The sequence below is a fragment of the Protopterus annectens genome, chromosome 8.part1 (assembly GCF_019279795.1).
Source record: "Protopterus annectens isolate FY-2018-M chromosome 8.part1, PAN1.0, whole genome shotgun sequence".
Lineage (NCBI taxonomy): Eukaryota > Metazoa > Chordata > Ceratodontiformes > Protopteridae > Protopterus > Protopterus annectens.
Window position 1 is genome coordinate 430202156 of NC_056742.1, and position 27450 is coordinate 430229605.

The following is a 27450-nucleotide window of genomic DNA, read 5'->3' on the forward strand; positions in this document are numbered from 1 at the left end:
ATCATCAGTGTTGACGTCAACCAAGTACTTCTGACAATATTTCTTTTTTATCCTTCTATCTGACATTTTTTCAGCATCCTTGAATTTATCTGACTGCTGCTTTATGCTATACCTCATTCAATTCCTAAGGAGCTTTACTGCAACAAGAGACTGAAATGCTTATAGTTAAGATAGTTATCACCTAAGAAATAAAATTATTTGTAGTCATTTTGATTTTAATGATGTAAAACAGAAATAAAATTGTATACACTGAAGGTATACCAAAGGAATAAAGGCTTGGAATATGTGTATACTTGTAGTTTTAAGAAATATGTTAGCATTAAACATATATATGTATGTTTTATTTTATTTATTGATTGAGCAGATAAGCCCGCTGGACACAAGTGTCCCTTTTCAGGATTGACTCAGAAGCATTGCCTGTTTAAAAGCCAGTCCATATCTCTCAACTGTACAGATTTTTGCAGAATCTCCAAATTTTGCCTTATATTTTTGTTCCGTTTTTCATAAAATTGTGGTTTTCTGGCAAATCAGTGGCAAATCATTAAAGATTCAAGTTAAAAATAATGATAGACATTTGAGTTTCAGATTTCATACCATTCAGAAAATTCATGCTAATGTAAAACCAGTAAACCTTCTAAGCTTGTAAAAGCAATATTTAAAAATTGTCCTGATTTTTGGGCCTTTGCTCCACTTTCATTTATGGCTTTGTCCAGAATAAGTGGTTGAGAGGTATGTATGACACACAGTAGACAAATCAGGGTAGAGAGAATTAAACCTGGGCTATATTAATGCCTCATAGCCTTAATCCTCTGTTGCTGTCAGGCATGCAGGATTTTGCATTTGTCCCTAAGCCCCATTAATCCCATCAGTAGCTAATGTGAGTGCTGATACCAGCAAGACAGCCACCTTTGCTTTCCTCTGCACATGCATGTTTCCAAACACACATGGTGACAGCTACAACTACTGACTTAACAACCCAAAAGTTGACATTATACAATAATATGCATACATGCATTTGGTATGCTAAATATGTGTGGATAAATATTGTTCTCCAGATGAATAAGTAAATGGGAAAAATCAGTTTTAGAGACATTAAAATGGTTTTCTATATAATATGCTAAATTATGTTTCCGGTAAGTATATTTTGTGTGCATCAGAAGTAGCATTTTCTTGGTTAAACAGAATTTATATGTCCTCTTAAACCAGCTCTTTTCCTGGCAGACTTATGTGGGGGGCATACTAATTCTTTTGAATATCATTTTTCACCCATACCTAGCAATCATCAGCACTACTCAAGTAAAGATGATGCAAGCAGGCTTCAGGAACACAAAAACTTTATTTAAGTAAGCGCTTTTATTGGAGTGAATACTCCAACTTCTTCAGACTAAAAGGTTTTAGTCTGAAAAAGTTGGAGTATTCTCTCCAACGAAAGCGCTTACTTAAATAAAGTTTTTCTGTTTCTGAAGCCTGCTCGCATCATCTTTACTTTAGTTTTGCTGTCTTATCAGCACTACTCAAGTGAATCCTGAGCATGCTCATTCTCAATGCAGGTGGGGTTCATACTTGTACCAAGCAACAACTAACCCAGAAGAATCATCATTCAGGCAGCCATGGAGTAGCTTACCCTTGCCTGCATCCTATCCTTCCTTGAGACTGAGTATCCTCATTCTAATGAGGGTCTAGCATCTCTATCTCAAACTGTGTATATCCATGCTTCAGGATGAACACTAATTGTCCCCAGGTGGGGTGCAGTGGTGATTTTTGTTTTGGTCCCCAACTCCACCCCACCAATAGATGGTGCAAATGCTGGTGTCACTGTGAGGAACTCTTTTGGTTCCCCATGCGTGCACACACACACACACACACACACACACACACACACACACACACACACACACACACACACACACACACACACACACAGCAAAAACTATCATAACTAGCACTGGAGCAATAGGCCCACATCTTTGGATTTGTATATATATTTTTTATCTGCTAGCATCCACTTGTTGGTGGTGGGCAGAAAACAGGACTACCACTTCTTCCCCCCAGGATGGTAGGCCTTGAAGTGATTACTTGTTCCCATACTTTTCTGCCCAGTTCTTCCAGCACCCTGGCTGCTAGATGGACTTTGATCGTCTGGATAATGCATTTACACTATATGTCACAGAACAAGGCAGAAAGTAATTAAATTTAAAAATTGATGCTTCTACGACTTTATAAATCATATATTTGTCCATGTGGTTACCATGGACAGTTCTTACATTATCATTAGCATACATTATTTTTCTTTAGGTGAGAATTCTGTAAGTACGAGAATGTTGCATGTTTGCATCTTTGCTAGCTTACTTGTTAGTATAAATTATATTAAAATGTTGGGGAGGACTACATACCCCAGTGTTGTAGTGGACATCCTAACTGTGGCACTGTGGAAACATTCAACCATTGAAAGAACTGATTATTGGACCTCTGCTGTCACTTATTGCAAAGAAGCATATATGCTTATGGGGTTAAAGACCAATGGAGACCAATAACAGGGCACAAATCATCAGCTCAAGAGTCAGAGATAAATTCAAATAAAAATATATATAAAAAAGATTTTTTAAAAAAGAATGCTTTTCATTGAGTCACTCTAAAAAGTTAAAAAATAAGGAAGAAGAGTGAACACTTTGCAAATGAAACACAGAGAACCTGATTTCAGAAAAGCATTTAAAGTTGGTTTTGTTTATTGTGATAATGAAGTAGCAGAAGACATAGCAGGAATCAACAAAAGCAACCTTGAATACTTTTCTAAAATCAGCTTCTTTGTGTTTCTTTTGCAAAGTTTTCACTCTTCCTTATTTTTTACTTTTTAGAGCGACTCAGTAAAATACATTCCTTTAAAAATATATATTTTTTTATATTTATATTTTTTATTTACTTTTTAGAGTGACTCAATAAAAAGCATTATTTTTTAATCTTTTTTTTATTTATATGTTTTTTTTTTACTTTTTCGTTTTTAAGTAAAATACAACAGTAATTCTGTATAAAAGTAAAATTTTCATTCTGAGATGTGAGCCAATTCATTTGTAGTGTTTCCCTACATTTTTGAAGAGTTGTAATGGAATAAGTCTTAAGCAGACTGTGGCCATATATAATTTCAGGTTGTTTTCAGACTTTGGTTCATTGGCCTTGTGTGTGACATTTCTGTCTCCACTGTTCATAGGTAGGTACTAGGCTACTGGCCCTAGGGCCTATACAAGCCTAGCCAAAAATGTACCCTGGCTTTCGCCATCCAAAAAAAATATTTTCCTGTGCCCCTGTCAAGCAGAACCACAGAAGTGATCCCCAGGGTGAATTTCCTATTACCCATCCAATCATCAAGATTTTTCTTGAAGTGTGCTAATGAGTAGCTTTGTTTGACATAGATAGGTAGTCTGTTCCAGATTATGGGAAGTCTCTTGGACAGGAATCTATCCCTCCAGCATGTTCTGTTTATTGTGGTGACAATGTTTAGGTCCCTAGAGCGTGTAGGTCAGAGGGATTGGGATTTCTTTAAGTGGAGCATGTCCAACAGCTCTGGGTTTGACATAGCTTTGTATGTTAGGCAGAGATCGCCTCTGAGTAGGCGATATGCGATGGAGTAAAGCTGGAGTTTTTTGAGACGGTCTGCTTAAGGCATCTGTTTGAGGCCAGTAATCCGCTTTGTGAGGTATTTTTGCAGCCTTTCCAGTTGTTGTAGATGTCTTGTGAGGTACATACCAAAAGGGGCGTTGTACTCTATAATGGGTCTAATGAGTGATGAGCAGAGGGGAACAATGACCTCTTTTTTTCTGGATGAGAAACCTTTTGTGATGAGGTGTGCCACATAGAAGGATTTCCTGACCACTTTGGCGATGTGATTATCAAAGGAGAGACTACTGTCCACCTGTCTCCCAAGGTCTCTTATTACACTTTCGGTGTTAAGTAGACTACCGCCTATGTGGTAGTTCATGGGTACAGAATTTTTACCAAAGGGGATGACAATGCACTTTTTGGCATTGAGCTTGAGACCATGTCTTTGACACCAGGCATCTGTCTCAGTGAGGACTTTTGTAGGATGTCCACATCATTAGGAGTTTCAGTTATGGCTCCTAGTTTGCAGTCATCTGTGAATTTAGTTAGCCAAAGACCTTCTGTGTTAGCCTGTACTTCAGAGAAGTAGATATCAAACAGGAGAGGACCCAGGACTGAACCCTGTGGTACTCCACTTGTCACTGGTCTGAAGTCTGATTTGGAGTCTGCTACTTTCACAGTGTGGGTTCTTTCAGTAAGACAGTTGGCAACCCATCTTGTAACATAGGGATTTATACCTAGTTTAGTGAGTTTATCTATAATTCCAGAGTGGGGGATGGTGTTGAACACCTTGGCGAGATCTAGATAGGCTGTGTGAACCACCTTACCCTCATCTATGGCTTTGGTGACTACTTCAAAGAAGTCTATCAGGCTTAGGAGACATGATCTGCCTTTTACAAACCCAAACTGTGTGGGGTCCAAGGTTTGGAGATCTCCAATGTCTTTGTTTATGAGTTCATGATGATACGTTCCATGGCCTTGCAGACGAGGCTCGTCAGGCTAATGGGGCAGTAGTTCCCAGGGTCTGTTGTGGCCCCCCTTTGTGGAGTGGGATAACTGTCGCGGTGTGCCATTCAATGGGCACAACACCTAAGGTGAAGCTATGACTGAACATGGTACTTAGGTGGGGTGCCAGTTCATTCTGTAGTTCATGTAGAAGGCAGCCTGGGATGTTGTCAGGTCCCATGGATGCTGTGTTCTTGGCTTTGGAGAGTGATGTTTTTACCTGTGCAGCCATGATCACAGGAACTTTGCATTCTTCCGGTATAAAGATGGGCCCTTTAGGGGGTGAGAGTGGGGGTAAAGTTAGCACTGAACCTATCTGCCAGGATGTTGGCAATATCAGTTGGTTCTGTATATTTAGTGTCATTGTGCTGTAACTCAGAGCAGATCTGAGTGTTGCAATTGAGATTTTTGACATAGCTATAGAATGCTTTGTGGTTGTCTTTAGAATCAGTGGCAATTTTGTTTTCATAACTAGCTTTGGAAGATTTTATGAGGGATCTCAGCTTCTTACTGAGGCTGACCAGGGAGTTCCTCCAATCGTGGGATTTTACTCTTTTTTGCAACAGTTTCTTTCTTCTGTTGTAGAGTTTGTTTATGGCAGAAGACCACCAGATTGGCTTCCTTTTTTTGGAGGATAGCATCTTGGTTCTGTTAGGGATAGCATGATCCATGCACTCGTGTAAGTGCTTATAAAGTGCATTTGTGTAGGATTCAGCAGTCGTACCTCTATTGTCCATCTGCATGGGTGTCATGAAGTTTGCCACTTCTGTCTTAAGAAGCGTGAAGTTGGCTTTGGAGAAATTTTTTACAGTTGTTTTCCTAATGGGGGTGGGAGCGGGATGTGGATGTCTAGGGTGATTAGCTTGTGGTTGGATCTGACCAATGAGGAGCTGACCTCTGGTGTGGAACACCAGTCACCCATGTTGATGATGACCAGGTCTAGGATATTGCTGCCTCTGGTGGGGGTGTGGATAAGTTGATCCAAAGCGTTGGAAGTGATGATTTCCAGAAAACACTGAGCAAAAGAGTTGGTACATGAGTAGTTTTCCCAGTTAATGGTAGGGTAGTTGAAATCACCCATTATTAGAGTGTTGGGTTGTACCTTAATATTTTCCAGTGTATCAAGAAAAGAGAAGTGGGAATCCTGGGGCATGGTGGGGGGTCTGTAGCAAGCTACAATCTGGATTGTGGTTTTGCCCAGAGTTAGTTGAACTTGGATAATCTCGACTGCATTATGCTGAGCAACTAGCTTGGAGGTGTGGATATCCTTAATGAATATGGACACGCCCCCACCTTTAGTGTTTCGGTCCGGGTTTGGTGGCCGAAAGGTGTGGTATGAATTCTAGCCTGGTAATGCAGGGGTGCTCTCTGGAGCTTTGAACCAGGTCTCTGTCACTGCATGGATGTCAATGTTCTCCATTTTAAGGAGTGCCTCGAGTGAGTGCAATTTGAGGTTTAGACTTCTAGCATTGAGTAGCATTACCCTCAGATTTTGCTTGCTTGTACCTGTTACGGTGGTGAATTTGTCATTTGAACCTTGCCTAAAAAAGGCACTATAGGGGTGGCAAGAGCCTTTGTCAGTATCCGGAATCCCAAGGGCGACAGGTGCAGGCCATCTCTGGCAATGCAGCGTGGTCTGTCGATCATGTCATCCCAGGCAGACAGATACTGGATTCCCTTAGAATGACACCAGAAGCTTAGCCAATTGTTAAAGTCAATCATTTTGTCCTTGTACTGTGGTGTCATTCTGGGTGATGGCAGGATGCTACTCAGGGCTAGGGTCATACCGGAATGGGCTACAAGATCAGAAAGCTCTTCCATGTCTCTTTTTATGTAGTCCAGGGAAGTACGTCTCAGGTCATTCACACTGACATGGACAATGACAGAGTCATATTTGTACTTGTTTTGTTGTGACCCAAGTGCGTGCGTTATGTGGCGGATCCTGGCACCTGACAGGCAGCTGACAGTAACTTCTTCCTTCTTTAGCCTGGTGAGTGGAACATCAGTGTGCCTGACTATAGAGTCACCTATGACTAGAGTGTTGGGTACGTTATGCCTTATGGGCTGTAGTTGAGTGGCACACTGAGTATGTGGGCTATGTGTCATTTGTGTTGTGTTGGGGGATGGAGGTTGCTTGCATTTCTGCTTTGGAGGTCTCTGTTGTTTGGGCAGATTAGTACTGAGAGCCTCGGTGAATGTAGGTGTGTGTTTTGTGGTTCTGTGTGTATGTTTTGGTGGTGTAGGTTTTGAGGGACTATGTGATGAGTGTGGTGCAGTGCAAGTGTTTACCTTCTCCTCTTGACTGTCTAGGCCAGTCTTTGGTAAAGAGATCTTTGCTTCCAGTTTGGCTATATAGGTGCATCTCTCACAGGTCGTAGTGTTGGGTGGTAGGAGGAGAGAGTTGTCTGTGTACATGAGGCAATTGCTTCATTGTCCCAAGATGCCCAGATTCATCAGGTAGACAGGAGAAAACACCCAGAGCTGACCTTTAGACATGCCTGAATAGGTGCTTATTTATTAAGTACTAAAAACTGTTTTCCTCTAGACAAGTGAGGAAAGTTGATTGCTGTAGTAATTTGTAACTTATTTAGTGCTTACAATGAGTTCTGAACAAGTGCTGAGATCAAAGTAACAGATGAGTGCTAAAACTAAAAAGCTCGCTAGTTGCAAGGGAAATTTTGAAAAACAGATTTTATGGTGCCAGGAATAGTTTAACCCCAGTTAGATGGGGGGGGGGGATTAGGAGCTCACAAGCAGTCCTGGACACAGCAAATCCATATCTGACCTGCCACAGGAAAGGGGGGAAGCAAGCTTAGAATTTTTTTTTTCCAGTAAAGTGGAAATGGAGAAAGCTGGAACAGAAGTTAATTCAACGTTAAGAATCTGAGAGGGTTGGCCTTCACAAATGTTCTCTAATAGATTGAGTGAACTAATGACACTAGACTGGGAGGAGTGTCACAGATCAAATATACAGTATGGGCGGGCAACTGCAAGGCCACCACGTATAAGAACACACAACACTAGGGTGGGTTATAGTCATGCACACTATTACAGTTCCTAGCTGTAGCCACTAAATGAAAGTTTTAAACAGATCAAGGAGCAGACTCGAGAATGCTTTTAACAGACAAAAATGCACAGAAAAGATTGGATAGAGCACTCACAAACAGAAAATACAACTCTCAATATTAAAAAGCAGTTTACCGTTAAGTAATGTTAAAACAGTATAAAACAGTACATAGTTGCAGTGAAACAATAAAAAAGCTTTATAACAGTGCAAAATGTAGTAGACCAACTGTATAGCACAATTATAAGCATTTCAGAACTGCAATTTAGTGAAATAAGTGTAAGAAATAACTTATACTGCTCTTGGAATCTTAAGGAATTTCCACTTATGCAATGCAATCCAGAGCCTGAGCAATACTAGCACAACTTTTATAAGACACAAGGTTTATATAGCAGTAAAAATGGAAGAGTTGGAAGATTATATTACTTCTCACCCCCTGCTATTACCCAATCACTCTACTACAGAAGGTCAGGAGGCCTTGTTAGTCTCAATAATAATGAAGACAGTCAACAGAAAATGGCTGCCATAAACACAAACCAAACTTCCAGCCTACACAACAGGCCTCTTAAAGCTACTGAAAGAATTTGCTTCATTTTCAGTTTTTTGCCTATGTGATACCTGTTTCAACAAAAAGGTTTTACATTTTGAGTCTCATTATAGGCGATTGGCAGAAATATTTACTTGGTTGCCCTGTCTCAATGCCTGAATATTCCTTCATGATTCTCTTCTTTAAATGATTTGTTTTCACTTTATCAGCGAAAAAGCTTATCAAAGTTCTTATACTGATCTAAAGAAAGTGATTCTGTGGTCAAATACATGAAGTTAAATGGTGCTAATATTATATTCCAGTACGTACACTGAGTGTAAGCACAACCCTCACAACAGCACATCATCCTAGTGGGTCTGTCCCTTGCCAAAAAGAAACTGCGTTTTCAGGTTGTTTTCAGAATTTGGTTCATTGGCCCTGTATGTGACATTTCTGTCTAATCTTTGTAAAGCTAGTGAAAGCATTTGCTTCACTTTCATTTTTTTGCCAATGTGATACCCATTTCATCAAGAGGGTTTTCCATGTGTGTGTGTGTGTGTGTGTGTGTGTGTGTGTGTGTGTGTGTGTGTGTGTGTGTGTGTGTGTGTGTGTGTGTGTGTGTGTGTGTGTGTGTCTATTGTCTCGCTAATGTCAAAGGGAGAATATTTTACTTAAAGACTAAACTATTGTCCCTCTGTCATTATTATAATGCCTTTTATTGAAACTGGCTTAGTGAAACAGAACCACAGAGGGAAGAAAGATAGAGCCTTTACCAGAATACCCCAAACTTTACAAGAATCAGAAAAAGAATACCGGGACTAAACAACAAGTCCTATCAAGACCATTTCTGTCCCTGTGCCTAGCCTCCTATAGAATGCTGTGTGGTGATCTATGCCTAGCCTACAAGTTTTCTGCTGATTGCACACTGATGGATCTCTTGCAAATCCTCAAAACAATGAGCGTCACAAATACATGATCTATGAACCTAAACCTCTTCTACACCATTAACAGGGCATGTTGAAGGAACGGGTATATGTCTCAGAGATTATTCCATCTCAAGAACAGGCTTCCCATCTATGTTAAGCAAAGTGTATCCCTAGCCCTATTTAAGCATAAAATTCACCAATGGATAGAAGATTTCACATTTATTCTTGGTTTGGCACCTATGTCCATAATAGACAGGTGCTGTGAACACTTGATGTGTACAAGCCTGTATCATAAGTGAAACATTCCTTGTGGTATTGTTCACTATTTTTGGTAAATTTGGAGCATGTTTTGCTTGGCTTAAAATAGCTGTTATGCTGATAGCCTAGAATCCACTTAGAAACCTATATGATGGGGGCAACTCTTTCATTTGTGGAAAACTTTTAAGGGGACACCGTTGTAACCATGTTCCATGGTTTGCATAGTATATTCCTAGATAAACTGAAGAGGACATAGAAGAACTTTACTGATCTGTATAAGTTATTTACATATTTTTTTATTTATTTATTTTCTATTTTCATTCACCCAAGATGAAGTACAGATGTCATTAGCTTTCTGCCCTTTTTTTCTCGACACAGATTTAACAGCCATTACACATGCTGCAGGAATTCTGATTCTGTCAGTGTTTTAGTATGTCTCAGTTTCATGGATCCAGACCCAAGTGTGAGCCTCCTTGTTGAACTTTTTCTCTGCCGGCTGCACAGTGAACAAAATAATGTCCTAAAATCAAAACACACAGTCTACCTGTAATCAAAAAAAGTAAAAGCAATATCAACATTTTTGCCAGAATATTCTGGTGTTCCACATAGTTCGTTTCTGAGTCCTGTACATTTTAGTATAAGTTTTTATACTATTCTAAAACGTTCTGCAGACACAAGTATGCCAATAATTGCAAAATCAGTTTGGTAAGGTAAAATAAAAAGGATTTCAATTCTTTGACTATATACATAAACACGCTTAGAGAATGGACAGAATCTACAGGTTAAAAGTGTAATATTGATAAATGCAATATGTATGCATTTCACTAATAACTTAATATGCCACTCAGTTTATTTATTTATTTACAGCTCTCTAAAAGAAACTGAACAGAATGATGAATTGGGTATATTGATAATAACTTGTCATTTGGTAATTACATAAAAATTTAAGGTTCAAAAGCCTTAAGGAACATGGGATTTGTTAAAAAAAGATAACTATAAAGCATGAAAAATGCTTAAAAACAGTGTTTACTTTATTTATTAGACCAATTTTAGAATACAGCAATGGTTTTTGTAAATAATACCTTCAGTTAAATCCTTAGATAACGGGTCTAGGTGTAGGCATTTATAGCTTTCTTCAATAAGTTAACAATATCATTGTGGTAAACATATACTGCTTTATAATATGTTTCTTGATTCATTTCTGCAAACAACATTTAATATGTGTCTATTTAAAAGTAATTAAAACTTGAACACAATAATGTAAATTTTCAAGTTTATTTATGTAAGAATAAAATAAGATAGCAGAAAAGATTTTTCACTAGTAAGTTTATTGTATGCTAGATTTCACTCACCTCTGAAAATCTACATGTACAGATCAATGACAAGGGCCTCTGGCTGACCAAGTTTGCAGAAGATTGCAAACTAGGAGCAGTCATTGAATCCCCTAAAGACACTAACAACCCACAGGAAGGACTAACACAGGCAAATGACTGGTGCCAAAGCTATAATTTAAAACTCGCTGCCAAGAAATGTACAGTAGTACCCTTTGGGAAGTCAGTCACAATGGAAATTACCTCATTGATAATACACCCCTAAGAGTAGAACCAGTAGTCTTGGATTTAGATATGCAGGTAGATAGTAACTTGGCTTTTGACCAACATATACCTAAGGTAGTAAGGAAATCATTTTATGTTGCTCAACTGATAAGCAACTTCATGGCATCTAGGTCCAAGGAAGTCATTTTCCACTTTATACTTCCCTCATCAGAGCCATCATTGATTGCAATGTCCCATTCAGTATGTACCTGACCAGACACATGCAACAAGTGGAACATCTACAGAGATTTCTCATAAAAAGACTACAGGATGTAAACAGAATATCACATCCAGATCACCTCAAAGTCCTATTGTTATAGTGTGTTTCCTAAAGACTGTTGAGAGTCGATTGTTGCCTGACATAGAATATATTCTTGGATCTCACTCTGATGGGCCTTTTGCATATCCTTAAAACAAATAGCATCAGAATTACTTGATCTGGGGATTTAAATTTTGATTGAGACATAAAGAAACACATTGGAAGGACAAGTATGTGTCTCAGAGTGTCCCCTTCTCTGGGAAAGGTTTCCCCATTCATGTGAAGCAGAGCTTTTCCCTAAAACTATTCAAGAGAAACCTGGATTAGTGGAGAGAAAATTGGAAATACAGCCTGAGTCTAGCACCTATATCTCTAAAGGACAGAGGTAGTCTTTAAATCTTGCCCTAGCTTACATACATACCCTAAAATAACCTCTAAGGACAAAAAACTTGCATGATATAAATGGTATGTTTGGCTAGGCTTATAAAGACCCCAGTGTTTGTTATGCTAGTATACACCTATAAACCAGTGAACCTATACATGTATGTGATAATCAAGCCGAGAAGGTTCAGGTTATGCACAGTCTGTGGTTTTCACTACACAACTAGATTTTAATTCTCTCATTTTCCTCTTTCATGCTGATGTCTCTGAGCAAGCCACTTATTGAGTCATCCCCGAGAACAGGCATTTATTCCTAGCAGGCTTATATGGTTATGAAATTTCCCCATCCTACTAGATGGTAAACTCCTTAACCTTCAAAATCAAACCTGAATTAAACAGCATATACTTTGTATCAATAATTTTAATAAAATTATCCCCACTTCCACTTATACAGTGAAATTTGAAATTTTAGCATGATACAGTGTAACACCAATTTATTCTTCACCATACCTCTCAACTTTGCAGATTTTCACAGAATGTCCAGATTGTTGCCTCATATTTGTGGTCTGTTCCTCATAAAATGTGTTTTTTGGCAAATCACTAAGGATTGAAGTTACTAAATTATGACATACATTTGAGTTTCAGACTTCATAAGTTATAAAACCAATATTTAAAATATGTCCCTATGTTTTGGTCTTTGCCCCCAAATTATTTTAGTCCTTCTCCAGATGTTTTGTGCTAAGAGGTTGAGCGGTATCTTTTGTGTCAGTATTGTTGCTGATAAAGTAACAACAAGAGAGACCTTCACAAAGCATAGTATAATGTTCATGGTATAGCACACTATATGCTGTGATAACAGTAGGCTGATAACTTAAATAATTAGTGACTGAGTGCTCTGCAACTAACACTATACTATATTGCATGTAATATGTCAGAAATAACAGGGTTATCTTGCTAGGAATGCCTTTAGCTAACAATGATGGATGCTTACATCCAGCATACCACTGAAGAGGAAAAGAAAAGGTGCCTACCTCCAACATTAGTTCATTCAGAGCGAGGGTCAGCCAATACAAAACAAATTAAGTTCTGTTTTCAAACTTGTTTGCAATCAAGTTTGTTAGCAACGTCTGGCATTCAAGAACATATGGCCAGGATTGGCTGCTCTGTATGTGAAATGACAGGTGTGTGTGTGTGTGTGTGTGTGTGTGTGTGTGTGTGTGTGTGTGTGTGTGTGTCTGTGTGTGTGTGTGTGTGTGTGTGTGTGTGTGTGTGTGTGTGTGTGTGTGTGTGTGTGTGTGTGTGTGTGTGTGTGTGTGTCTGTGTGTGTGAAATTCTGCTCTGAGAGGGAACATGGCCAGAAAGGATAACACAATAAGCACAAGGCACTGTCTTATAAATTACTAAATACAGAAAATAATAACTAGGTCTGTGATCATAAACAACTATTTATATATTCAGGACATGCTTATCAATAAATTCACCTCAAAAACCATCCTTGTTGGAGAAAATCAAACATAATCCTTTATAGTTAGTGGAGCTATTTCAACTTCATATAGTACCAGTTAAAGAAAAAGAAGTGTAGAAGCATGAAAGGAAGTCACATCTGATGAAGAAATGAACGATTTTGTGCAGCTCAGTGGTACACAGAGAGCTATCTAGTCTATGCTACTGGTTAGATAGACCATTCACTGCGTAAATGCTTAAGGACTGACTGAGAAGAATGTAAACAAAAATCAAAATATGTAAATACATAAAAGTACATGATTTCTGTTTGTTCATATATATATATATATATGGGTCTACTTCTGTTTATTGAAAGCTTGTTTGAAAGTATTGAAAGTACACCACCGAAAGTACACTTTTGCAATACTATAGGATCATAGGAGGTTACTAGGCAAATGGCCTTGGGGCTCTTACAAGCCTAGCCAAGAGTTTATCCCCAAAAATAAACCTCATTCAGCACCTGTCACCCCAGTCAATGAGGGACACAGGTGGAACCCCTGGTATGATTTTGTGGTTTCCCATCCACTCATCAAGGTTGCACTTGAAGAGGGTCAGTGAGGTGCTCTGTTTGACATGTATGTGAAGTTTATTCCAGAGAATTGGCAGCCTCTGAGAGACAAACCTGTCTCTCCAGCAGGTTTTGTTAATGCCACATATTAGGTTCAGGCCTTTTGAGCAGGTAGTGCGTGAGGAGTTAGACTTATGCATATGGAGCATCTCTAGTAGGGCAGGGTCTGAGATTGCCTTGTAGGCGAGACACAGATCACCCCTGAGCAAGCTGTACAACACCGAGTAGAGTAATAGTGATTTGAGCCTGTTTGCGTAGGACAGGTGCTGGAGGACATGGATTCTCTTTGTGAGGTATTTCAGTGGACTTTCCAGTCGGTGCAAATGTTTGGAGAGGTACATCCCAAATGGGGTGTTGTACTCAATTATTGGTCTAATGAGGGAGGAGTATAGAGAGGTAATAACCTCCTTTTTTCTGGATGCAATCCCTTTACTTATGAGATGGACCAAGTAAAAGATGATGGTCAAATGTGAGGTTGTTATCAACCTGAGTTCCCAGGTCTTTCACCACAGGTTGTGTGCTTAGGGGGGTTGCCATTGATGTGGTAATCAGTAGGGGTTGTGTTTTTGCCAAATGGTATGATGATACATTTTTTTGCATTTAGCTTGAGGCTATGACTTTGGCACCAGTCATTAGTTGTTGTGAGACCCTCTTGTAGTATATTAACATTGTTTGGGGAGTCAATGACAGCACCCAACTTGCAGTCGTCTGCAAACTTGGTCAGCCACAGGCCTTTTGTCTTTGCCTGTACCTCCAAGAAATAGAAGCCAAACAGTAGGGGTCTCAGGCCAAATCCCTGGGGAACTCCACTAGTGACAGGTCTGTTATCAGAGGTGAAGGTGCCAATTTTGACTTTGACGGTCAACTCAGTGAGCCATTTGGCCACCCACCTGATGAGATAGGGATTTATGCCAAGTTGTCTTAGCTTTTTTGATGATGCCCAAGTGGGGGATTGTGTCAAAGGCCTTGGCCAAGTCAAGGTAAGCTGTATGTACTCTCTTTCCCCTCATCCAGGGCCTTGGTGACAGTCTCAAAGAAGTCAATCAGGTTCAAAAGGCAATATCTGTCCTTGACAAATCTGAATTGGGTGGGGTCATGTGCTTTGAGATTGCCTATGTCCTTGTTTATGAGATCCATAATAATACGCTCCATGGCTTTACAGATCAGAATTGTTAAGCTAATGGGGTAATAGTTTCCAGGGTCAGTAGTGGCACCACCTTTGTGCAAGAGGATGACAATGGCAGTTCTCCACTCTGCTGGAATGAAGTCAGTACTTGGCTGTGGTTGAAAAGGGTGCTCAGTGGCAAAGTCATTTCTTTCTGGACATGGTGCAAAATACATCCTGGGATGCTATCAGGTCCCATGGAAGCTGTGTTTTTGTCTTGGAGAGGGCTGTAACACTTGATCTATGGAGATGTGAGGTGTGGGACAAGTATCTGGGATGTCAAAAGGGCCTCTGGGGTGGGACAGGGGGTGAGGTTTGCACTGGACCTATCTGATAGCAGGTTGGCTAAGTCAACAGGATCAGTGTAAGTGATACTGTTAAGTACTAATTTGCAACAAACCTGGGCTTTGCCACGGAGGTTCCTGATGTAACTGAAGAAGGTTTTATAGTTTCCCTTTGTTATGGAGGCTAGTTTTCATTCAAAATTGGCCATGGAGGTTTTCACTAGTGATCTAATTTGCTTGTTGAGGCTAAGGAGGGAGTTTTTCCAATTTAAAATTGGCTCCCTTTTACCCTTGGACAACAGTTTCTTCCTTTTGTTGTAAAGCCTGCTGATAGAGGATGTCCACCAAACAGGTTTGTGTTACCTTGAGTAACAGGTTTTAGTTCTATTGGGTTTGGCTGAGTCCATGCAGTTGTGCAGGTGCTTGTAAACTGCACTGACATTCTGTTCAGCATAATTGTCTGCATCCTCATGAGGGGGCGGTGGTGTGAAGCTACAGATATCCTCCCTTAGGAGGTTACAATCTGCTTTTGAGAAGTTTTTAAGCTTGATTTCTGCTGGTAGGAGGTTGTGAGGGATAGAAACTTTGAATGAGATAGTCCGATGATCTGATCTAACCTGGGAAGGACATACTATGGGAGTGGTGCAGCGGTCACCCATGTTGGTGAGAACCAAGTGCAGAATGTTATCTTCCCTGGTGGGGGATGAGACGAGCTGGTCTAGTGTGTTAGAACTGATAAAGTTGAGGAATCATTGTGACAGTGTGTTAGTGCAAGAATAGTTCACCAGTGTATGGTGGGGTAGCTGAAGTCACCAAAGATCAGGGTGTTAGGGGGTACCTTGATGGGGTCTAGTAGATCCAGGTAAGAGGAATGAGTGTCCTGAGTCATGGATGGGGGGTCTATAGCTAGCTATAACTTGGATGGATGTTTTGCCAACTGTCAGTTGTACCTGGAGTAGTTCCAGTGTGTCATGCTGGCAAACCAGTCTGGAGGTGTGCCTATCCTTCATAAAGATTGAAATTCCTCCACCCTTAGTTTTCCTGACCTCATTTTGGGGTCAGAATGTGTGGAATGAGGTATAGCTTGGCAAGGTAGGGGTGCTCTCTGTGACCGCACAGTCATCAGCATCTTGCAATGCAAGGAGGGCTCCCAGTGCGTCTATTTTCAGACTTGGGCTTCTAGCATTAAGAAGCATGACCTTCATTTTGCTTTTTGACAGATCTTTTACACTGGAAGGTTTGTCTTTGGGACATTGCCTTAAAAAGGCACAATGGGGTAGGTAAGAGCCTTGGCCAGGACCTGGAAACCCAGTGGTGACAGGTGAAGGCCATCTCTGGTAAAGCATTGAGGCCTGTCGACCATGTCATTCCAGGCAAACAGATAGTGCATCCCCTTGGAATGACACCAGAAACTAAACCAATTGTTGAAGTCAATTATTTTTTGTTGGTATTGTGGTATCATTCTAGGTGAAGTTAGGATGCTGCTTAAGTCTAGGGTCATACCTGCCTGAAACACATACCCTGGGAGTTCAGTCATGTCTCTCTTCAGATAATCCAGGGAGGTACATCTCAAGTCATTCACACCAACATGGACAATGACAGTCATACTCTTACCTGCTGTGGAGAGACTTAAGTGCATGCGTGATGTGGCGGATTCTGGCACCTGATTGACAACTGACCATGACCTTCTACTTTTCGAGCCTAGTGAGGGGGACATCAGTGTGCCTCACAATTGAGTCACCAATGACTAGTGTGTTTGGTTTATTATGTCTTGTGGGCTGTGATGGTTCATTGTTTTGCCTTATGGGCTGCGTTTGTGTGACACTGGTGTGTTGTCTGGTGTGTGTGATGTGTTTAGTGCTGTGTGAAGATTGTTTTCAGTGTGTTGTGGAGGTCTCTGCTGTTTAGGTCAGTTTTTTTGAGGACCTTTGTATAGGTGTCTGTGTGTTGTGCTTGGCTAGGTGATGTTAGTGGTGTGGTGTGGTGTGGTGTTTGTGCTGGCAATCTCCTCTTTCTCAGTTTACTGACTGTGGCATGAGAGAGCATGGACTCCAGGTTACTGATGTACATGCATTAACCAGTTCACTGAACCACAGCAAAACAAATAAAAAACAGTACAAAAGCAGTTTTGCAGGTGGGCAAGCCCCACTACTCCCCCTACACCACCACTACTTATATATATACTAATTCTGAGATCACACAAAAGTGAGGAAATTATTATATTTCCTTATCCCCACTGTAGCATGCTTCAGTGACACAGTGTTGCTTTTGTTTTTTATGACCAGTTCGGTGAACTTGCACTTTTGGTTGAGTGCACTTTCGCTGAAGTGGACTCATACTTTTGTTATTCGAAAGAATGAGCATACAATAAACATAAGTAGACCCATATATATATATATATATATATATATATATATATGTGTGTGTGTGTGTGTGTGTGTGTGTGTGTGTGTGTGTGTGTGTGTGTATAGCTAGATAGATAGTGAGAGAGAGACAATGAGATAGATATATAGTATCATATATTTGCTGCTTATTTCTGTACCTTGAGGTTATTTTCAACAGTTTTTATACATTTTTTAAGTTTCGCTTTCTGTCATTTTTTTAAAGATTCATATCTCACATCATTGAAAAGTTAGACTGCAAAAACTGTTGTGAGGCAGGAGAACTAAGGCTTGTAAAGACCCCAGGGCCATTAGCCTAGTACACACCTATGAACTTATGACCCTATGATTAAACACATTCTAAGGAGGGAAAAGGTCTAAAGATGCAGAATGTCACACTTTTAATCTGGTTTCAGTTTTTGGCAACTATATCATGATGACTGAAAGTCTTGTTGCAGACTGTCAATGTTCAAAAAGAATTAACAGACAGAGGTGGCTCATGGTACTGGCTGCTGGGCTGTAGTCCTACAATTAAAAAGAACAAAAATAGAAACACTAAAGTTGAATTTCTGGCTTTGTTTTTAGTTCCTGAATCTTTGAACTCAGTCCATTAGTGTATGCATAGAGTTGTGAAGAAAGGAAAGCCTAAATTAAAAAAAAAAAAAAAAAAAAAAAAATCATTTTATTCCCCTCCAGTGTTTTTCTCAAAGTAGCCTGGCAGCAATCTTACTGCACCAATCTGTGGACCTTTTAACCTTGTTGTTGAGCATATGAGAAATGTCTCTATAAAATGGGTCTCACCAGGTTTCTGCATGAAGCAATGAAAAGCCTCTTCTATTATCTCAGGCTGCCTCAGGTGACCGAGACATCCTGAGACAGAACGTGAACGGACTATGATAGTGCAGATGAAAGTGAACGGAATGTGATAGTGCAGATGAAAGTGAACGGACTGTGATAGTGCAGATGGAAGTGAATGGACTGTGATAGTGCAGATAAATGAGCATGAGAACAAGTATTGTTTTTTAACATGCAGTATCCCTAGTACTGTCAGCATGTTGGAAGATATAGATGCTCTAAACTATCAAGCAAGTACAACCTGCCACCAAACCAAAGGAACAGCCAAGTCATCCAACCAGGAAATTCTCCAAAAATGTTTATTAAAAAAACAAACTGAGTACTTTCGTCTGAAGTTTGACCAGACTTCATCAGAGTACATACACCCAGCTGGAACATTCACTTATATACTGACAAATTTACCACACCACCAATTAATTAAAAATACTGTTTCAATTTTTAAATGTTCTTCTTATTTCAAAATTAACATACAGTAAAAATATCACTAAGCACTTAATTCGATACCTAACAATTATAAAAACACAGAACTTACAATGTATTTATTTAAAAAAAATCTCTATACTATTCCTTATTTTGCAGAATGTCTAAGATTTTTTGCCTCATATCTTGGTCTGTGCTTTCTAAAGTCTGTGGCTTTTCTGGCAAATAAATAATTGCCACTAAATATGGCTGACAGATAATTACATTTTAATATTTAAAAACATGCCAATGCAAAGTTTGTTATGCTAGTAAGTTTCTATGTATATAAAGGCTATAGCTGTCCCCGATGTTAGTCCATGGCCCAACTTTATTTGAAGTTTCTCCTTCCGTAATGAACTAAGAGGTTGAAAAGTGTGTTAGGTGGGTGCAGTGACATACACAGTATGTTCTGACAGCAGTGAGCTGATAACAAAAATCACAATATTGTAGTTTTTTAATCTATATAATCATTTATTTAATTACTATCAAAGATCTGAGGTGTACAATCATGCCTGTGGCTTTAATTGATAGTTGAGGGCTTGTGAATGTGAGCGCATGTGCATTTGTGCATGTTTGAGTTTTTGTGTGTGTGTGTGTGTGTGTGTGTGTGTGTGTGTGTGTGTGTGTGTGTGTGTGTGTGTGTGTGTGTGTGTGTATATGTGTGTGTGTGTGTGTGTGTGTATATGTGTGTGTGTGTGTGTGTGTATGTGTTAGTGTAGATGCTCCAAACTACTCTTTACTTTTCAGAATCTCTGTAAATTTTTGGCATCATATCTTGGTCGGTTCCTTGTAAAGTTTCTAGCTTTTCTGGCAAAACAGAGAGCAGCCACTAAATAAGGATGATGGATATTTTTTTCAGCTTTAAAAGCATGCTAATGCAAAGCCTGTTAATGTTAGCAACTTTCTAAACATATAAAGGTCACATCTGGCCCTGATGTTGTTCCATTCTTTACCATTAAGTTCTCCTTAAGTCACAAACTAAGTGGCTGAGAGATATATGTGTTGGACAGTGTAGTGAGTCACACACTGTGTTCTGACAGCTGTGAGCTGACAAGATAAAGTCCAGTGTGGCAGTTAGTTATGTATGTACACATTCATTTATATAGCTGTAGTAGACATTAATTTATTTAGCTGCAATCAAAGATTGGAGGTGTACTGCCATACAAGGGACTTTAATTGATGGTCATGTGTGTTAGAGGGACTAGGTGCTGTAAACCATTACTGAGTTTGCAGAATGTCTTTGAGTCATATTTTGGTTAGATTACCATAAAGGTTGTGGCTTTTCTGTCAAATCAGTCGAGATTGCAGTCAGTAAAAAAATGATGACAGATATCTGAGATTTAGACTTAACCTTCAAAAAAGCCTGATACTGCAAAGCCTGCCATTCTTGAAAGTTGATATATAAAGGTAATAAATGTTTCTGAGCTTGCTCATTTGTCTGCCATTATTTTTTTAGGTTTATCCTTGAGTGATTCTGACAGCAGTGGACTGAGAATATGATAACTTCCTGTGTGGCACTTATTCATGTATTTATTAACTTGTTTGATCACAATCAAACATCTGAGGTGTACTGATACAGTCATGCACATCTATGTGATTGTGACAGTAATGCAATATCCATAATTAATGGTCACATCTGTGTTGAGGAGATTAAAATACTGTGGCAAATTATATTTTATATTATTATTATGTTCAAATTTCTAAGTTATACATGTCAGTGAAGTTGGCTTTATTTGCTGGATACAGGGGCTGTCTGTGGATGAAAGTGACTGACACTGTTGTCATTTGTTCAAGATAAGCAGTTGGCATTCTAACTTTGTTGAAGCAGTTTTAATAACTGTATTCAATTTCTGTCACAGTCAGACATCAATACTGTGCTCAGTAAGTGTCCATCTGTAGTACTCTGGGCAGGATGTGTATTACAGCAACTGGCCAATGTCAGAATGTAGCACTGAGTAGTGTTGTCATCTAACAGTACTTGGTTTTCCTGTTGACTCTTTAGCTCTTGATTCCTTCTGTGTTGAGTCTGCCTGCACTCCTTGTCTCTTTGCGGATTTTATCCTTGTCATTTGTTTTCCTTCTCCAAGACCCTTCTGCTAGATTGCTTGCTACAGTCTGCAACTTAACACTGAGTGCAAAAGCTATGCAGTTCTGACCTAAAATGCAATACCTCTAATGATTTCTAAATGCTGATTTTACATTGACATTCATCAGTGATTGCTCTCCCTAACTCTTTGTACCTAGGGCAGTTGCCTCCTTCACCCCATCCTACCTACACTTCTGGGATAAGCTGTGAAGCTTGATTCTGCTGTCAAAAACACACTGTCTAATGTACAACAACAGCTCAGTCAGGGATTTTTCTTTTTTCAGTGCATCACATTGTATTCAAACATGGCAAGGTAGCCACCATCTCTATCTATCTATCTATCTATCTATCTATCTATCTATCTATCTATCTATCTATCTATCTATCTATCTATCTATCTATCTATCTATCTATCTATCTATCTACCTATCTGTCTTGTAAAAAAAATGCACACCACATGTTGATAAATTATTTGAAGAATTATTTTCTGCTTATAACTTTTCTGTGAAATCACTTTGCATGAATGAATACCAAAAAGACTATATTTTTTTTACATGAAGTAGGATTCTTTTCATGAAAAGTAGAAATTTGAATGATAAGCAATGGTCACATACTGGCCATTTGTTGAAATACCATAAAATTGCCAAGTTCTAAAAAAATTCATATAAAATGGTCCAGGCTAATTATAAATACAGTATGCATTTGCATAAAAAATTCTACTGAGTGTACTAAAAATGACAGTTTATGTGGAAAAAATAGGGCAACCTTGTGAACAGTGATGAATTGTGTGGACTGGTGCACACTGAATTGAAACAGTGCCTGGGGAACAGCTACTGAGTATGTTATGGCATGTCTAACACACCTAGCAAACTATTTGTATCCTGCTACTATGCCAAATTGTGAGTCATAAAACTTCTGCATTCCTTAGACATGGGCAGACTGGAACAAGAATTTGACTCTGGGAGCTGAATTGGTTGGACCAACCAAAAAGGGGTGGGGGCACTAGAAAGGGGTGGAGTTAACTTCACAGAGCAGAGCTATGGTACAGTTGGATCAACACTGATTGTGCTTAACCATTTTACATAAAATAACTGCTCAATCACTATTGCACATGCTGGATTGTCTACCAAATACTAGGCTAAATCACATTTCAGAGCTAATGATGTGTTTAGGTTATGCCAAAACAGCACAAAACCTAAACATCTCTAAACAGTAACAAAGTATTTGTTCTTGACTGCATGAAACTATTATGAGACCTCATGATGAAGTAAACATACATTGTACTGTATCAGGTAATCTGCATTTTGTACAATGCCAAGTGAAAAGTAAGGAAATTTGGAAATCCCACTGTGTGATCTTAATTTATTATTCACAATTTAAGGTCACTCTGACTCCTAATTTGCCAGTTTTTCTGAGAGATACTGACACAGGCTTGTATGACAGTTGACTTTACTAAAATACACAGTAATATTGAAAATCCAGAAGTTCAACAGTAAACAGCAGGGCCAGTCAACTCATAGGTTCATAGGTAGGTACTAGGCTATCTGCCCAAAGACATTTATAAGCATAGCTGGAATGTGTTGGCTTTCGCTGGCCCCTTAGATTAGTTCCCCGTGCCTCTGTCCAGCAGAGCCATTGAAGTGATCCCTGGGATAAACTTTCTGCTTCCCATCCACTCATGAAGGTTTCTTTTGAAGAGGGTTAGTGAGGAGCTCTGCCAAATGTAGATTGGAATCTTGTTCCAGAGCATGGGAAGTCTCTGGGACAGGAATATATCTCTCCAGCACGTCCTATTTATTGTTGTGGTGAGGTTTAAATCCCTGGAGCATGTGGCTTGAGGGGATATATTTTTTCTTTAGGTGGAGCATGTCCATCAATTCTGGGTTGGACATGGCCTTGTATGTCAGGCAGAGATCACCTCTGAGTAGGCAGTATGCAACCGAGTACAGCTGGAGTTTCTTCAGTCGAGCTGCATAGGGCATCTGCTTGAGGCCAGTGATCCTCTTGGTGAGGTACTTCTGTGGTCTTTACAGTTGATGCAGGTGTCTTGTAAGGTACATCCCAAATAGGGCATTATACTCTATGATGGGTCTGATGAGTGATGCATAGAGGGGCCCAATGACCTCTTTCGATCTGCATGCAAACCTTTTTGTGATTAGGTGGGCCACATAGAAGGATTTTCTAACCACTTTGGCAATGTGATTATCAAAGGAGAGGTTACTATCTACTTGGGTTCCCAGATCCCTTATTATATCTTCCGTATTTAGGGGGCTACCACCTATGTGGTAGTTTGTGTGTACTTTGTTTTTTTCCAAAGGGGATGACTATGCACTTTTTGGCATTTAGCTTGAGGCCATAGTTTTGACACCAGGTATCTGTCTCAGTGAGACCCTTTTGGAGGATGTCTGTGTCAGCCTGAGAGTCAATTATAGCCCCTAGTTTGCAGTCATCTGCGAACTTGGTCAGCCATAGTCCCCCTGTGCTTGCCTGTACCTCTGAGAAGTATATGCCGAACAGGAGGGGTCTTAGGACTGAGCCCTGGGGAATGCCACTTGTAACCGGAATAGAGTCAGACCTAGCTCCCGCAACTCTTACCATATGGGTTCTGTTCGTGAGCCAGTTGGCAACCCATCTCGTGATGTAGGGGTTTATGTTCAGGCTGGTGAGCTTGTCTATAATACCTGAGTGGGGAATGGTGTCGAAGGCCTTTGTGAGGTCTAGGTAGGCTGTGTGGACCACCTTTCCCTCGTCTATAGCCTTGGCAACTGTCTCAAAGAAGTCCACCATGTTTAGGAGGCATGATCTTCCCTTAACAAAGCCGAACTGGGTAGGGTCTAGTGTTTGGAGGTTCCCAATATCTCTGTTAATGAGATCCATGATGATGCACTCCATAGATTTGCAGACCAAGCTAGTCAGGCTTATAGGGCGATAGTTCCTGGGGTCCGTTGTGGCTCCACCTTTGTGGAGCAGAATAACCATTGCTGTGCACCACTCTGTGGGCATGTATCCTGTGGAGAGGCTGAGTTTAAACTGTGTGTTCAGGTGAGGGGTTAGTTCATCTTTGAGCTCATGTAGGATGCAGCCTGGGACACTGTCTGGTCCCATTGATGCTGTGTTTTTGGCTTTGGAGAGGGCTGTTTTAACTTGAGTGTCTGTGATTTCAGGGGCACTACATTCTTTTGTTATAGTTATGGGCCCTTTTAGGGGTGAGAGGAGGGTGAAGTTTGCACTGAACCTGTCTGCCAGGATGTTGGCTATATCGGTTGGTTCAGTGTATGTTGTGCCATCTTGCACTAACTCCACGAAGATCTGAGAATTGCCACTTAGATTCTTGACATTGCTAAAGAATGCGTTGTGGTTATCTTTGGAGTCCTTGGCAATTTTTCTTTTAAAGTTAGCCTTGGATGATTTTATGAGGGAATGTAGTTTCTTGCTGATACTGATCAGGGATATCTTCCCTTCTTGGGATTTTACTCTTTTCTGTACTAGTTTCCACCTTCTATTGTAAGCTTGTTTATGGCAGGGGTCCACCGGACTGGTTTCCTTTTCTTGGAGGAATGAGTCTTAGTTTTGTTTGGGATAGCACGATCCATGCATTCTTGTAGGTACCCGTAGAGTGCATTAGTAAAGGATTTTGCAGCTTGGACAGAGTTATCCTTTAGCATGGGGGCTTTGAAACTTCCCACCTCGGTCTTAAGTAATGTGAAGTTTGCTTTTGAAAAGTTTTTCACAATGGTTTCTTAGACTGCGGGTGGTGGCAGAATGTGGATATCCAGAGTGATTAGTTTATGGTCAGATCTAACCAGTGAGGGGTTGACCTCTGGTGTGGAGCACCGGTCGCCCATGTTGGTGATGACCAGGTCCAATATGTCACCTCTGGTGGGGGTGATGACCAGTTGATCCAGGGCATTTGAGTTTATAAATTCTAGGAAATGTTGGACAAGGGAGTTTGTACTTGAGTAGTTCTCCCAGTTAATGTTTGGGTAAATGAAATCACCCAATATCAGGGTGTTTGGTAGGACCTTTATGTTTCCCAGTGTTTCCAGGAATGCGGAGTAGGGTTCTGGGACATGGTGGGTGATCTGTAGCAAGCTATAATTTGAATAGCAGTTTTGCCCATTGTTAGTTGCACGTGGATGATCTCTGAAGCATCGTGCTGTGCCACTATCCTGGAGGTGTGGGTATCCTTGATGAATATCGATACTCCCCCGCCTTTTCTATTTCGGTCTGGGTTTTATGGCCGAAATGTATGGTATGAGTTGTAGCCTGGTAGTGCTGGGGTGCTCTCTGGAGCCCTTAACCAGGTTTCTGTTACTGCACATATATCGATTTTGTCCATACTGAGGAGTGCCTCAAGTGCATGCATTTTGAGGTTTAGACTTCTGGCATTGAGTAGCATTACCCTCAGTTTTTTGTTACTTGTGCTATTTATGGCGGTGGTTTTGTCTTTTGAGCCTTGCCTAAAAAAGGCACTATGGGAGTGGCAAGAGCCTTGGCCAGTATTCGAAAGCCTAAGGGTGACAGGTGCAAGCCGTCTCTAGCGAAGCAGCGTGGCTTGTCAAGCATGTCATCCCAGGCTGACAGACAATGGATCCCCTTTGAATGACACCAGAAGCTTAGCCAATTGTTGAAATTGATAATTTTTTCTCTATACTGTGGTATCATTCTTGGTGAGGTCAGGATGCTACTCAGGATCAGGGTCATACTGGCCTGGGCTTCGAGATCAAAGAGCTCCTCCATGTCTCTTTTCATGTAGTCCAGGGAGGTACGGTTCAGGTCATTCACACCAACATGGACAATGACAGAGTCATATTTATACTTGTTCTGGAGTGACCTGAGTGCTTGTGTTATGTGGCGGATCCTGGCACCCGACAGGCAGCTAACAATAACCTTCTCCTTGTTTAGCTTAATGAGTGGGATGTCAGTGTGCCTGATTATAGAGTCACCTATTACTAGTGTATTGAGTATGTTATTTTGCCTTAAGGGCTGTGATTGCATGGCACACTTGTTTTGTGAAGTATGTGTTTCATGGTTTGTGTTGTTGGGTGGAGGTTACTTGGAGGTCTCTGTTGCTTTTGCAGATTTTTATTTATAGCCTCCGAGTATATTTTTGTGTATTTATGTGTGTTTTTTGCCAGTGCTGGTTTCATAGGTCTATGTGAGACTGGTGGTGTGATGCAAGTAATTCCCTTCTCCTCTTGACTGCCTGGTCCAGTCTTGGGTTGAGAGAGCTTAGCCTCCAGTTTGGCTGTATAATTGCATCTCTCGCATGTATTAGTGTTTGGTGGAAGGAGGAGAGGGTTGTCTGTATACATAAGGCAATTGTAACATTGCCTCAAAATGCCCAGATTCACCAGTTGGACCGGAGAGTACACCTGAAACTGCCCTTTGGACATGCCTGGATAGGTACAGTGAACTGTTTTACTGATTGGCTGCTAAGGTGAAATAGAGAGCCTTGTCCTTCTCTATAGTATGGGGGAGGGGGTCTAGTGCTAAGGTTTATTAGTGCTTGCTATGAGTTTTGAGCAAGTGCCGGGATAAAAAGTGAATAGTTTGAGTGCTTAAGTTGAAAGTTTGTCTAGTTCCAAGTGAAAAATTGAAGTGTAGACTTTGTGGAGCCGGGAATAGTTATACCCTAGCTAACCGGCGCTGCTCGGTGGGCAAAACTGTGCAAATGCAGGTTTTATAGCAGGGAAATGAAAAAGGGAGAAATTAGCTAAAAATGGCCAATAAACTACTAATTTCATTCACAAACAGCCCCTGTCCCCATTACAGAACAAAAGTATCTGCTTTGGCTCTTCCAGGATTAAATTAACATACTTGCATTAATTACATTCAGTTGATAGAAACATTAGTCACAACGTATGAGTGCCAGCTCACCTTACATAAATACATGTTTCATTTTATTTATTTTACTTTTGTTTACACAGATTTGTACAATTGTCATTAGTCAAAAAAACTCTTTTCAGCATATGTCCAGTGAGCATACCTCTCAACCTCTTAGCACTAAAAATGTGGACAAAGCGTAAAATAATGAGGGACAAAGGCCCAAAAATAGGTACAGATTTTAAAAATTGCTTTTATTAACTTAGAAAGTTGCTAGAATAATAAGATTTGTGTTAACATGCATTTTCTGAAAGATATAAAGTCTGAAACTCAAATCTATATCACTTTTTGGTGACATCAATCCTCATCAATTTGCCAGAAAACCACAAATTTTATGAAGAACAGACCAAAAAACTGAGGCAAAGAGCTGGACAGTTGAGAGGTATGCCAGGGAGAAATGCTCTAACATATTACAAACATTTTAAATAGACATTCAGTATACACATGAACAGATATAAAATAACGCATTTATATTACTCTATCGTATTATTTAAATAGCGAGCGCTATATCATCGTACCTAAAATATCTAAACCACAAAATATCGAACATACAGAACAGCAAATTTTTTCCCAGGGAAAAAATTTGCTGCTCCGAAACACAAACACACAACACAAGCACAACAAAATAAATAAACCACACACATACACTTAACAA